Genomic DNA, 15,505 nt, shown 5'->3' with positions numbered 1-15,505 from the left:
CAAGAGGTGTATATCTATTTTTTTTATTTTAACATACCTATGTGTATGTACACACACACACACACACACACACACACACACACACACACACACACACACACCTGACCTAAATACCAAAGAGTTATTCTACAGGTGCTAAATGCCACTCTCACCCTTTTGAAACTTAAAAAAAAAAGACATACTGTGTGTACGCACACATGCAGTGGGGGTGGTGTACCTGGTTGAGTGCACACATTCCATGGGCAAGGATCCAGGTTCAAGCTCCAGGTCAACACCTGCAGAGGGCAATCTTCATGAATGGTGAAGCAATGTCTCCCTTTCCTCCTGTCTATCCCATCCTCCCTTTTCAATTTCTGTCTTATTAAATATAAGAAAAATAAAATACAGTAGCAAAAACTAAAAAAGGTATTATAAAAATTAATATGAAAAAGGAATACTGGGGAGGATAAAGGGCATTTCACAGCACTGAAAAACTACTCAAACTTACAAGCCTGGAATCAGGGCACAAGAGGTGTATATCTATTTAAACATAAAAGTGAGTCAGACAGATTTTTTAAAAAATACATCAGCTACACCCCTAGAAATGCAATTATCAGTGCCAGGTGGTGATACACCCAGTTAAGTGTACACTTTACCAGTCACAAGGACCTGGGTTCAAATTTCTGCTCCCCAGCTGCAGACTGAAGCAAGGCTGCACAAGCCTCTTCTCTCGATCCCTCTGATCTGATCTCCCCACCTGCTCTCATGTCGAAGAAGAGGAGAGAGAAGGAAAAGGTGGAGGAGAGGTGGGTTCATCATGAAGGCACCAAACCCCAGTGATTTAAAAAAAATTGTAATTAGTTACTGCTCTTATATTTTAAAAAATGTACATTGATAAAAGAAAAAGAAGAGGCAAAATAGAAGCAGTCCATGCTGGTGTGAACTATGACGAGGAAGAGAGATTAGTCAGTCAATTGCAGAGGCAGGGCAGTGGCACACACACACGTTACCGTGTGCAAGGACCCAGGTTCAAGCCTCTAGTCCTCACCTGCAGGAAGGACACGTAACAAGCAGGGGAGCAGGGCTGCAGGTCTCTCTCTCTCTCTCTTTCCCTCTCCCCTCTCAATTTCTGTCCTATCAAATAAATATTTGAAGAGGTCCAATTATGAAAGCTTGACATGATTCTTGTGTCCTGGACACTTTGGTTCTCAGTACTGGGCTCAGGAGCTTACGCTTGTTATCATGAATAGGTGTCAACTGTTCCTCAGTCGTTCCCTCCAAGCTCAACGTCAGAGACATGTCAGGAACACTGGCCTGCTCAGGAGGGAGGAGGAGCCCCACTGGCTGACTCCCCCCATGAAGGAGGGAAATCTCGTGCCAGCTGTGTCTCCCGTAGAAAAATACCCATTGTACTGAGCTAACAGTTAATGCGACTCTCAGTCAGACTTACCTTTTTTTTGCTCCCCCCAAACTTACCTTTTTTTAAAAAAAAAATCTTTTTATCTTTATTTTTTGGATAGAAACAGCCAGAAATTGAGAAGGCAGGGGAAGATAGAGAGGGAGAGAAACAGAGAGATACCTGCAGCCCTGCTTCGCCACTTGTGAAGCTTTCCCCCTGCAGATGGAGACCGGGATCTCGAACCTGGGTCCTTGTGCACTGTAACATGTGCGGTCAACCAGGTGTGCCACCGCCCAACCCCCAAGCTTATCTTTATTCTCTCTCTCTCTCTAACATATACTATAGTATTTCATATGTAATAATATAATATATATTCTTTTATTGTTATTGCTGAGGCCTCACAGCTCCAAGATGACTTGTTCAGATAGAAAGGGTGATACAAGGAGTCGGGCGGTAGCACAGCAGGTTAAGCGCAGGTGGCACAAAGCGCAAGGACCAGCGTAAGGATCCCGGTTCAAGTCCCCGGCTCCCCACCTGCAGGGGAGTCGCTTCACAGGCGGTGAAGCAGGTCTGCTGGTGTCTATCTTTCTCTCCCCCTCTCTGTCTTCCCCTGCTCTCTCCATTTCTCTCTCTCCTGTCCAATGACAATAATAACAATAATAATAACTATAATAGTAAAACAATGGCCACAAAAAAGGGAATAAATAAATATATTTTTTAATTAAAAAAAAGTTGATACAGGACTAGAGAGACAGCATGATCTTTATGCAAAAGGCTTTCATGCCTAAGGCTCTGAGGTCCCAGGTTCAATCCCCAGCACCACCAGAAGGCAGAGCTGAGCAGTGCTCTGTGCCCCCCTCCATTAAAATACTAAAAAAAAAAGAAAGGGTGAGACCACAACACTGAAGCATCCCCCTTGCCTGAGGGCTCCCAGGTGATGTGCTATGGGCTGGAACCTGAGTTACGCACATGGCAAGGCAGGTGCCTTCCCAGGTGAGCCCCCTCCCTCTCCCTCTCTCTCTCTGACCCCATGCACTTTGAAATATTTTGGCAGGCGGGCGCATTCACAATATTCGAAAGTCAGCACACCCATGCTGTTTCCTTCTTACCCCTGCCCCCACCTGCCTGACGTGTTCCTCTCATGTATCCTTCCAGAATTATTGCTGCATCTATAAGCAATAAAAATAAAAACACAAATTCTTATTCCCCATTTTTAATTGCACAGAAAATATAGGGGGCCGGGTGGTGGTACACCTGATTGTTGCAATGTGCAAGGGCCAGGGTTTGAGCCCCCCTGGTCCCCACCTGCAGGGGGAAAACTTCACAAGTGGTGAAGCAGGGCTACAGGTGTCTCTCTGTCTCTCTTCCTCTCTATCCCTCCCCTTCCTCTCAATTTATGGCTATCTCTATCCAATAAATGAAGAGTTTTTATTTAAATACATATGTATATATACATATATATATATGTATATATATGTATGAGACAAACAGGGTAGAGCACACAGGATCTGGGTTCAAGTCTCCAGCCCTACCTGCTTCACAAATGAGAGAGCAGTACTGTAGGTACTGCCTCTCTCTCTCTCTCTCTCTCTCTCACACACACACACACACACACACACACACTCACTCTCTCTTCCCTCTCACTCTCTATTTCTTTCTGCCTCTATCAGAAAAGAAAAAAGTGGCCACCAGGAGTGGTGGAGTGGGCCTGCAGCCAGTGAGCCCCAGCTATAACTCTGGTGGGGAAAAAAAGTGTAGAGACCAGGAGACAGCTCAGCCAGGAGAGCACTGGCTTCACTGTTTCTGAGGATGCAGGTTCAAGGCCCCTGCACTGCTTGGGTATCCCCTGCACAAGGGAGCTTCACAGATGATGGCCCGTACTGTGCTCTCTCTCCCTCTCTCTCTCCCTCCCTCTCTCCTTCTCTGACTGTTTTCCTCTGAGATTCAAAAAAAAAAAAAAGTGACGGAATCACACAGGCTCAAAGCCCTGGCAGCAAAACAAGTATATGCACTGTTGGATATCGTGCTTTGGTACCTATAAATATTGGTATGTAGCATGCATAGACACACATACGTATGTCTTTGCTAGGGTGACCAAATTGCCTGCAATGTGCCATTTTGTGCCACCAACCATGTATGAGAAACTGTTCCCTCCCTTTTTTCTATAGAGACAGAGAGAAGTTGAGACAGATGAGGGAGAGAGAGAGAGAGACACCTGCCACACTGCTTCACTGCTCTTGAGGCTTTCCTGCTGCAGGTGAGCGGTGAGGTGTGGGGGCTTGAAATCAGGTGATGTGAAATCATGATGATGTGAGCATGGTGCTGGTGTGCCACTGCCTGGCCCTGAGAAGTCATTCTCTACAGCTTCATCTATGTACTATTCTGAAAATCAAATTACAGGTCTGTTCTTAACCCTGCCCACCCACCCCCTTTGTTTTTAAGTCTGTGTCTAAAACAACGAAGAGGGTGAAGGAAAGGGTTGGTGCTGAGCAGGTAGGCTGGGGTGGTCCAGTGACTGCTAGCCAGGGAGGAGGCGTTCCTGGCACTCGCCCTGGAACACCCATCCTTGGGCCAGCACAGAGAGGTGTCCTGCTGCCAACCTGTCCATCCAGTCCAGCCTCAGGTCCCTCCCCTCACGCCACTGGCTGGGACCGCCCAGCCTCAGGGTCAGCAGCCTGATCGCACAGCTGCGCTCATTCACCTCCCAGAATTCCATGGGGGAGCTGTCACCCTAAGGAAACAAAATCGAGTTTCTTTGGAACCAAACCACACACCTAGACCTATTCCTAGCCAGATTGCACAACCAGCTGGAAGACAGCCCAGCCGGGCATAGGGAGAATGGTGTGGGCCCTCGCCAGGCCCTGACCCTCGGGGGCACATAGCCTTGAGGACTGTTCCCCCCACCCCCACACCCACACCCACCTCCAGGGGATTTGAGGGCCTGACCGATGCCTGCTGCCAAATGGGGAGCACTTGTTTCAGTACAGTGCCCTCTGCCTGCCCCACTGTGCAAGCTCGCAGCAGGGGCGAGAGGGCCCTACCTCTGCAGCTAAGGCAGAAACCAAGAGGTTGGCTTCCACAGAAGAGGAAGCTGAGTCATTTACAAAAAAAAAAAAAAGGCTTTTATGCCTCAGCGGGTAACCAGCGTCCCACAGGAAGATGACACTGGGATGACACAGACCTGAGTTTGAACCCAGCCCTGCTGTTCACTAGGATATGGTGGCAGGCTGTCTGGGAGTCCATTCGCTTATCTGTGAAATGGGAGCACAATTTCTGTGGTGCTGACTAGGAGACTCAGCTGAGCAGGGGTCCAGGGAGTCTACAACCCACCTCCTGCATGGGGGCAACAAGCCCTCTGTGAAAGCTTCCAAGAGGTGTGGAGGAGGGGGTATTTTTTATTATTATTATTATTTATAAAAAAGGAAACATTGACAAAACCATAGGATTAGAGGGGTACAACTCCACACAATTCCCACCACCAGAACTCCATATCCCATCCACTCCACTGATAGCTTTCCTATTCTTTATCCCTCTGGGAGTATGGACCCAAGGTCACTGTGGGATGCAGAAGGTGGAAGGTCTGGCTTCTGTAATTGCTTCCCTGCTGATCATGGGCATTGCCAAGTGGATCCATACTCCCAGCCTGTCTCTTTCCCTAGTGGGGTGGGGTTCTGGGGAATTGGAGCTCCAAGACACATTGGTGGGGTCGTCTGTCCAGTAAAGTCTGGTTGGCATATCATGGTTGCATCTGGAACCTGGTGGCTGAAGAGAGTTAACATACAAAGCCAAACAAATTTTGATTAATCATTATTGATTAATCATGAACCTAAAGGCTGGAATAGTGCAGATGAAGAGTTGGGGGTATCACTGTTTTGCAGATAGCTAGTAGGCATATTTTAGTTATATTCCAAAGGTCCTGTGGCTATACTAGTTTAAGGCAACAAACTATAGCCAGGCGGTGGCATACCTGGTAAAGTGCATGTGTTACCATGCAGAAGGACGCAGGTTCAAGCCCTGGTTCCCCTTCTGCAAAGGGGAAGCTTCACCAGCAGTGAAGCAATACAGCAAGTGTCTCTCTGTCTCTACAATCCCCATCCTTTCCTCTCAATTTATCTCTTTCTTTATTCAAAATAAATAAGAAAAAATTTTCAGCACTGGGCAGGGACCAGGTGGTGGTGCACCTGATTGAGTGCATGTTTCAATGTTCCTGGACCTGGGTTTAAGCCCCCGGTCCCCTCCTGGAGGGGGAAAGCTTTGCAAGCGGTGAAGCAGGGCTGCAGGTGTCTCTCTGTTTCTCTCCCTCTCTATCTCCCCCTTCTCTCTTGATTTCTGGCTAACTTTATCCAATAAAGAGAAAAGAAATAAATAAAGATCTTTAAAAAAAATAGCACTGGACTGGGGAGATAGCATAATGGTTATGCAACAAGAGTTTCATGCCTGAGGCTCTGAAGGTTTCAAGTTCAATCCACAGTACCACCATAAGCCACATTTGATTTAAAAAATCATCATAATAAATACATTTTAACACATTTTAAAAACATCAAACAAAATTTAGCACATCAATAAGCCTGTCAGTATAATTAGATTACATAATTAGACTTAATAAAAAGCAGCCCATTTGTATGGATTTTCTGGTCTCCTGTTCTTTGATGTCCTTCAGGATCTCTGGACAACAGCCACAAGTATGTCCTTGTCTCCTCTCGAGACTATGGAGTCATCATCGCTATCAGAACGAGCTCTGAGCCATGGCAAAAGAAGGGTTGGGAGACTGGTTTCTGGTCCTGCTCAGCCACTCCACGCTCACCCTGCAGCTTTGAGTGAGTCATTTCCCCTTCTCTGGGTGTCAGTTTCCCCACCTTTAAAGCCCACTTCAGGGACGTCTCATATTTTAGGAGCTTGTCAAGACAGAGTCCAGAAATGGAGCAGACATTTTATATGAACCACAAGGTCTCAGAGCCACAGATGCTGCTGGCAGTCAGGAAGTTATCAAGTCTAAATACATTCATTTTTCAGAAGGGAAACTGAGGCAGATTGGAAGGGGAGTTTAAATGGTTTCTTGTTGCAACCTACCCTTCTGCCCCAGGCCTCCAAAGCCCACTTAAGAGATGAAAAGAGATCAACAAATATGGCCACCGGAAGCGGTGCCAGGCATGAGCCCCCGAGGTAATCCTAGTGGCAAAATGGAAAGAAAAGAAAGGAGAAACGGAAGAAAGGGAAGAGAATAGAAGTGGGAACGGGAAGGGCCGGGTGGTGGCGCACCTGGTTGAGCTCACATGTTGCAATGCGCAAGGACCTGGGTTTGAGCCCCTGGCCCCCACTTGCAGTGGGGAAAGATTTGTGAGCGGTGAAACAGGGCTACAGGTGTCTCTCCGTCTCGATTTCTGCCTCTATCCAATAATAAAGAAATCTCATTAAAATATTAAGAAAAAAGAAAAAGAAATGGGAACACAGCTGAAGGAGGCAGAGCTGGGAGGGAGTGTGACAAGGAGAGTGGGGAAAGAAAGGCTGATGAAGTGTCCATGTCAGAGGAAGCCTGGTGCAGATGTTAGCCCCTTGACCGGGCTGCCATCGCAAGTCTTTCCACTCTCTGTCCTAGAATAGTGAAATGACACAGAGGCCAAGAAAGCCCGGCTGGGAGGTTGGACACAGATGTGAGACAGGACCATTTGCTACTGCTTCAAAGAGCACAGGGAAGAGCAGCAGGCTTGCACTACGCTACTTACTTCTAGTTAGCGCTCTCTTCAGCGCTTACCACTGCTCACTGCTGATCTGTTTCCAACCCTATAGACTTCGCCTCTTCCAAAACATCACATCGATGGAGTGGTGTAGCATATAACTTGGAGGCATGGACAGTGCGCAGTATACTACAATGCACAAGAACTCCGTTTCCGGCCCTCAGTCCCCAGCTGTAGGGATGAAACTTCCAAAGCAGTAAAGCCGTGTTACATGTGTTTCTCTGTTTCTCTCCCTTCCCCTTCCCTCTCTGTTCCTCTTGGTCTCTATCCAATAAATAAAATATTTTTAAAAAGAAAACATTTTTTAAAAGTTGCAATGTGTAACCCTTAGAGCATGGTTTCATTCGCTTAGTCCAAACCATTTGTGTCATGAAGAGTACTTTATTCCCTTCGTTGCAGGGCAAGATTCTGCTGGCTGAATGTACTGTGGGTAATTTCCCTCTGCCTCAAGTGGAGAACATGGGGCTTGTTTCTAGGCTTTGGTGATAGGCTCAGTGATCCAAGCATAACTACTTCTTTATCTAACGTGAGAGTAAAAAACAAAATCACACAAAGTACTGGTGTGAATGGAAGGACTAAAGGAAATGGCCCACTGATGGCTTCTGACAGTGGGTCACTTAGTGGGTCACAGTCACCGAGGACTGGAGTTTGTCATTAGTGTGAACTTTCTGATCTTCTAAAAACATAAAGATCATATAGTCTACTAGACTGCCTCAGAGACTGTTTCTTGCAAATAAAATAGAAGCCTCTCAAAACACAGAGCCCTAAAACTCCACAACCATGTGGACAGTCTCTTGCCTGAGGGTGTCATGGGTCCCACAGGGGAGGCTGTGAGGTGTCCGCGTTCTTCTCCACAGTTCACGATTCTTTTTATTTAAGCAGATCTGCTTGACATTCCAATATGTCCAAGAGGAGGGAAAAATCAGACTGATATTTTCACTTGCACCACTTTGAAAATAAAGCTTTAGAAGGTCCAAGAAGTTGGCACTTGTCCAAAGTCAACAAGTCCTCTTTGGTATTGGAGAAAAACCAGTTCTTCCAGTTCTCAACCTAGGTTTTTTTCTTTTTTCTGGTTTCAAGCTGAAAACAATTCTATAATTGGACAGTGCATACGTAGCAGTTATTGGGTTAATCCACACATGTGAGCATTGAATCCTGCAGAAGATAATGGTTGTGCTGACCCACTGCGTGTTCTCATCTACAACATGAGTGTAATCGTTCCTAGTCCTGCCTTCACAAAGATAGAAGAGATGAGCTAACAATAAAATGGGGGAAGACATAGAAAACACTCTACAAATGGCTTTCACGGTTAGGACTTGGTTAATTTGGTGAAACGGTAGAAGATGGGAATGCAGATTGATCTACCCTCTGTGGAGAACAGTCTGCAGAACTCTTAACAAGGCTAGCGATGAACCTACCCTGTGACCTGGCATTTCCTCTCCTGGGGATATATCCAAAGGAAACAAATACACCTACCCAAAGAGATCTATGTACACTTGTATTCATAGCAGCACGATTTTTAAAAAAATATTTATTTATTACTGGATAGAGACAGAGAAATTGAGAGTGGAGGGAGAGATAGGAGGCAAAGACAGAGAGAGACACCTGCATACCTGTTTCACCACTCGTGAAACTTTCCCCCGGCAGGTGGGGACCAGGGACTTGAACCTAGGTCCCTGTGCACTGCAATGTGAATTCTTAACCAGGTGTGCCACCACCTGAGCCCCCCCAGCACAATTTCTAATAGCCCAAACTTGGAAGCCACGCTGCTGTCCAACAACAAACAAGTGACTGAGGAAGTTGTGGTACATATAGACAATGGCATACCACTCAGCTGTTTAAAATGATGATGTGTTTTGCCGCATCTTGGATGGAGCCTGAAGGAATCTTTTTTTAAAATTTATTTTCCCTTTTGTTGCCCTTGTTGTTTTTCATTGTTGTAGTTGTTATTGTTGTTGTTATTGATGTTGTCGTTGTTAGATAGGACAGAGAGAAACTGAGAGAGGAGGGGAAGACAGAGGGAGAGAGAAAGACAGACACCTGCAGACCAGCTTCACCTCCTGTGAAGGGGGTGGGACTCGAACTGGGATCCTTTCACAGGTCCTTGCGCTTTGCGCCTCGAGCGCTTAACCCACTGCACTACCGCCTGACTCCCTGAAGGAATCATTTTAAATGAGAGAAGCCAAAAAGAGAAGGGCCAATACTGGATGATCACCCTTATATGTGAAACCTCAGAAACAAGGACAGACAGGGAAATCACAAAGTGAAACTTGGACTGCGTGGGCTTGGTGTATCACACCAGAACAAAGGGCACTGGGGAGAGAGGGGACAGCAAGAGACTAGGCGGCCTGTGGGGTCCTGGGGCATGATGGGGGAAAAGGACCTAGGCGAGGGGTGCAGCTGTTTCACAGACACCTATCACAGGCGGAGGATAAATTGCACACGTGTCAACAATTGCACTGTAGACCATTAACCCTCCGTTAAAAAATGAGAAAAGATAAACAATGTTTCAGAAATTTAAAAGATGTACCCCCCTTAACTCTGTGGGGAGTACCCTCTATCCTTCAGTGCTACAAAAGCTTTCAGAGACTGTTTTGTCTTTATTTTATTTTTGTCTGATAGCAAAAGAGGGGCCCTAGGGGTTAAGGAGGCAGCCTGGAAGCTGGGACAGCTGGGGACAATTGGCTCCTAATGAGCCCCCTCCCCCCCCAATGAAGGAGGCCGGGCGGCACTGTGGGGCCACTCAGGGTGTCTACATGGAGAAGACTCAGGATTGAAAACTGGTTTTTCTTCCTCCTGAACTCAGCTTTACAACTCCAGAGGGGACGTTCTTTGCGTCTCAACTTGGTTTCTGAACCCTGGTGCTGGAGGTTCCCACCCTGAAGGGTTCCTCATTCCCCGTGGGGGTGACCTTGGTGCTCTGGATGCTGGGCCAAGGTCGTTAGGAAGCAGGATCTTCCAAACGGGGACTTTGTGGTTTGGCTACACGGAGCTGCTATCCCCACAGTCACAGTTGGGGGTTGAGACACTTCCCCACAGGGTAGGGCTGAAGGCTTAAGGGATGCCATGCCTCTGGCTCCCCACTTCCTCTTCCCTCCCCCACTCCCCTCCTGTCACCTGTCCGGTGGTCTTAGACCATGCAGTAGAAGGGACTTCGTCAGGACAACTGGGCCCTGTGGGGGATCCTGAGGGCAAAAAGCAGGAGGCCAGAGTGTCTGAAGCGCTCAGAGGAATGGCCATCTCGCCTGCCTGCACAGGGCCCTGCTGGAGAAGAGCCTTTCGAGAGGCAGGGGGTCTGGAGCAGACCTGAGCACCCTGCACCTCTCTCAGGAGTTTTCCACTGAGGGAGCTCTGTGGCTGGCTGTGTCCCCTACAAGTACCAGGTGAGCAGTGGGACCTGCCCACAGCACACTAATGGAGTGAAGTGAGCAGCTGGTCGCTGTTTGCAAGGAAGGAGCTCGTGGGGAGACGCAGGTGGAAAGCCTCTCGTCAAGAGTGGCAGGTAAGAGGGCTCACCCTTGAGTTTACTTCCTTTGAGTTTCTTTCTTTTTTCTTCTAATATTTATTTATTAATGAGAGGGATAGGAGGAGAAAGAGAAAGAACCAGATTATCACTTCTGGTACTTGTGCTGCCGGGGATTGAACCCAGGACCTCATGCTTGAGAGTCCAACACTTTGTCCACTGTGCCACCTCCCGGACCACCTTCCTTTAAGTTTCTTTATCCTTTTTTCTCTCCTCTATTTTATTGGGGAGGGGGATTAATGGCTTACAGTACAGTTGTTGACATATTGGTACAAGCTCTTACATTACCATGAAAGGTGTCTGCAAGACACACCCACCCCAGCCTAGGTCCATCTTATGCTAGGACCCCTGAGTCCTGCCTGGGCCTCATGTCTGTGACATTCTACTGCTCTCATGGGCTTTTATTTCCTCATCACCTCAGAGAGAGAGAGAGGGAGAGAGGTGAGACAGCACAGCACTGCTCCACTGTTCAGAGAGAGTTCCTCCCAGTGCCATGAGTGTTGCTTCCACGTGGTGCTGGGGGCTCAAACTCGAGCCGTCAGTATACGAGGGTGCCTGCTAGCTCCTAGCCTTTCTTCTCCCTTTTTATTCTAACTCTCCCTCCAGAAGAAGTGAGTCTTGGACTTATTAGTTCTCATAGGCCAGACTGATGTGAGAGGTCCCAACCCAGTTCTGCTTTGCCCTCTAGAACTGGGTAGCAGGCTTGGCTCCTTCTCACCATGGCTCAGCCCCTGAGCGTTTGATGTTGAGGTAATGTTTGTGCTTGTGAAGATACGGAGCCAGATTATCTTCTGACTCTGGAAAAGGGGAGGCTGAGAAGAAACACAACCCCTGGGTGGGGGTGTGAGGGCAGAGGTCATCTGGACTCTCCATCCATCCCCAGAGCTACAGTCTCTGCTCTGAAGAGACGGTGGGCACCTAAATGATATACAGATGGTCCCAGCTTTATGCTGGTTCAACTCAGAGTTTCTTGATTTTCTAAAAAAATGCAGCAGGGAGATGCATTCAGTAGGAGACCTCACGCTGGGTTTTGATCTTCCCTGGGCTGTAGCGGCAGGTGTTAGGATGAACTCCAGTGGTTCTCGGCGGTACCGCCATCAAACTGTGCCCTCCTCGCCCGACAGCCAACAGCTGACACTCCACCGAGTGCTGCATGCCAGCTTTGTGGATGTGTTGTGTTTTGTTTCCACATCCCATGGTGTCAGCCAAATCCCTGTGTCTGAGATGACTGACACTCAAGAGTTAGGGGATTTGCTGGGCCCAACTGTAGATGAATAGGGGTGTTCTGAGCCCATTGACAGCCAGGCAAGATCAGCAAACTGGGATGTTCACTTGGTAGGTTTGGCATATTTGAAGCATTGTTTACTTCTGTTCTCTTCAGCATCACCATGGGCTTATTGGGAAGTAACCCCACTGTAACCCAAGGAAGAGCTGTAACGTGAGGAGAACTAGGATGGGGTGAATAGTCAGGGGTGACCAAGACAACGACCTCTCTGGGCATATAGATGGACGGACGGTCCCTCCTCTTGGCCTTGCCTCCACGGGCCCGGCGTGTGCCCCTCGGCAGGCTGACTGTCCTCCTGCCAGGCTGGGAGATGGACAGGAGATGGTCAGGGCCTAAGGGAGCTGGCAGGACACTCAGCCGACAAAAAAAAGTGGCAGCTTTTCTCCCCACCTTTATATCTGCTACTCCTCATCCTCACTGCCCGAGGAGATGGGTGTGCACCCAGCTGTGATGTGCGCCCTGTGATCTGCCTGCAGAGCTGCCTCCATGCTGGCCTCCATGCTGGCCCCAGCTCAGCATTCTTAGCCACCTGGGGCTCTGGTGGTGGGATCAGAGCTGCTGCTGTCCTGCGAGCTGGGAATAGGGCATGCGAGGGCAGCCGCGAGGGCGGCAGGTGGAGGTGGAAGCCCATCCTCCTGGGCCCTTAGCTCCTTTCTGAGCTTTCTGTGCCCTGCCCCTCCCAGCCTCTCTCCCCTCACCCCTCTCTTCCCACCCCCTCTCCTCTCCCCCTCCCCTCTCCTCCCCTTCTCTCCCCCTCCCCTCTCCTCCCTTCCCCTCTCCTCCCCTCCTCTCTCCTCTTTCCCCTCCCCTCCTCTCTCCTCTTTCCCCTCCCCTCCCCTCTCCTCCCCTCTCCTCTCCTCTCCTCTTTCTCCTCCCCTCTCCTCTCTTCTTTCCTCTCCTCCCCTCCCCTCCTTTCCTCTCCTCTCCACTTTCCCCTCTCCTCTCCTCTCCCCTCCCCTCTCCCCTCACTCCTCTCTCCTTTCTCCTCTCCTCTTTCCTCACCCCTCTCTCCTCTCCCCTCCCCTCTCCCCTCACACCTCACTCCTCTCTTCTCTCCCCTCCTCTCCTCTCCTCTCCCCTCCCCTCCCCTCTCCCCTCACTCCTCTCTTCTCTTCTCTTCTCTTCTCTCCTCTCCTCTCCTCTCCTCTCCTCTCCTCTCCTCTCCTCTCCTCTCCTCTCCTCTCCTCTCCCCTCCCCTCCCCTCTCCCCTCACTCCTCACATCTCACTCCTCTCTTCTCTCCCCTCCTCTCCTCTCCCCTCCCCTCCCCTCCCCTCTCCCCTCACACCTCACTCCTCTCCCCTCCTCTCCCCTCCTCTCCTCTCCTCTTTCCTCTTTCCTCTCTCCTCTCCTCTCCTCTCCTCTCCTCTCCTCTCCTCTCCTCTCCTCTCCTCTCCTCTCCTCTCCTCTCCTCTCCTCTCCTCTCCTCTCCTCCTCTCCTCTCCTCCTCTCCTCTCCTCTCCTCTCCTCTCCTCTCCTCTCCTCTCCTCTCTCCTCTCCTCTCTCCTCTCCTCTTCTCCTTCCTCTCTCCTCCCATCCCCTCCCCTCCCCCCTCACTTCCTGTTACCCTGCCTCCTTGGGTGCTCTCTGGACCTCAGACTCCTTACTTCCCCTCCCTGCCAAGCTCCCCTCCCAGCCAGGAGATGTAGGACAACGCAGGCAGTGGGGACACGTTTCAGGCCAGAGGAATCCTGGGCCCTGGCTATTTTCAGAGCTCAAATTGAAGCCCATGGTTTATTTCCTCAGCACTTAATTAGACTCCAGCACTGTGCTGGGTTGCCTCCTTCCCGCCCACAAGCACAGCCTGACCAGTGGGCCTGGGAGCTGTCGCCATGCTCCAGGCAGGAGGGCTGGGGCCCAGGGTTATCTTTTTGTACAGGAGGCTGCGGGGAACAAAACCACTTGGACCCCAGCCCGGAGACTCAGTCAGTTAGGAGAAGGAGGTGCAGAAAGACTGCTCTGTGGTCCTGGCTCTGAACCTCCTGGTAATCTGCTAGGCAGGAAATGGGGAGTGGGAGAGGGCCCAGGCTGCGGTGGGCGGTGAGTTATTGCCACCCTTAGGAGGTGGCCCTGCTTCTAGGGAAGCGATTGGTATGTGTGTGTGGGGGGGGGGGGGGCTTGGTTGCGGGGCTAGGGGAGTGCGCACAGTAGGTGTGTGCGGTGTTCAGGTTTCTTTGAGCCAGGTTGGGATATTCTGTTCATGTCTGCCAATGGCAAACGCTAGAAGAAGAAGTGACTTCTAGGACTGGTCAGCTAAAGCCACTCACATAGACCGGGTGTTGGAGCTGGAGGGACTTCAGTCCTTTGTAATGAGGACATGGAGGACTATAGAGGAAAGGCAGATACCGCCCAAGGCCTCACAGCCTTCCTGCTCATGATAAGGCCCTCGCAGGCTGTCACAGATGACACATTGGACTTAAAAGTATGAGGTCCCAAGTTTGATCCCTGGTATTGCATGTGTCGGAGTGATGTTTTGGTTCTCTCTCCTGTCTCATAAAATTATATTATATATATATATATATTTAAAGAAAGCTGTTAGACCTCCCCTTCTTTTGGATGCTTCTTGACTTTCATGGGATTATTGTGTTGTAGTGAGGGTGTGGCATATAAAACAAATGCACTGGGGATAGGCGTTGGTGCACCTGCTAGAGGGCACATGTTATAACATGCAAGGACCCAAGTTTAAGCCCCCCGGTCCCCACCTGTAGGGAGAAAGCTTCATGAGCTCTGTCTCTCTCCCTGTCTACCAGCCCCATTTCTCTTGATTTCTGGCTGTCTCTATTCAATACATAAAATAAGATCAGCAAAGGCACTTGGGTAAAAGGAAACATGAATTCAATTCACCTGCAGAGCTAAACAGTTGAGACTGAATGTCTCACTGAGAAGAGATTTTGCTGAGCAAAGGCCCCTGAGCTCCACAGAAACGCGTTCTGACCACGAGGACAGAGACCATCATCTTTTCTTTTCTTTTTTAGATTACAACCAGGGCTATCACTGGGGCTTGGTGCCTGCACAAGGAATGTATATGTGTATGTGCATTTGTCGTAGAGACAGAAAGCAACTGAGAGGGAAGGGGGAAAGAGTGAGAAAGAGAGACACTACAGCTCTGCTTCACCTCCTGTGAAGCTTCCCCCCTGCAGCGGAGCTGGGGTCCATGTTCGCGTGGGTGTGGTCTCCGGAGCACACCATCACCTGGACACCTGTGTCATGTACTTCTCATCAACCCAACTCCTCCACAGAAGTAGCATTTCTGGACTGAGTAGGTGTTTGTGTGTGTGTGTTGTGGTGTGGTGTATGTGTGGTATGTTGTAGTTTGGTGTGATGCGGTGTGTGTGAGGTATAGTGTGTATGGTGTGTGTATTGTGTGGTGTAGTGTGTGTATGTGTGGTGTGGTGTGTTGTGGTGTTGTGTAGTGTGTGTGCTGTGGTGTGTGTGTATGTGGTGTGTGTGGTGTGGTGTGGTGTGTGTGTGGTGTGTGTGTGGTGTGTGTATGTGGTGTGTGTGTAGTGTGGTGTGTGTGTATGTGGTGTGTGTGGTGTGGTATGTGTGTGGTGTGTGTATGTGGTGTGTGTGTAGTGTGGTGTG

The sequence above is a fragment of the Erinaceus europaeus genome, chromosome 4, assembly GCF_950295315.1.
Source record: "Erinaceus europaeus chromosome 4, mEriEur2.1, whole genome shotgun sequence".
Taxonomy (NCBI): domain Eukaryota; kingdom Metazoa; phylum Chordata; class Mammalia; order Eulipotyphla; family Erinaceidae; genus Erinaceus; species Erinaceus europaeus.
The sequence above is the reverse complement of the archived record's forward strand: the minus strand, read 5'-3'. Positions refer to the sequence as shown.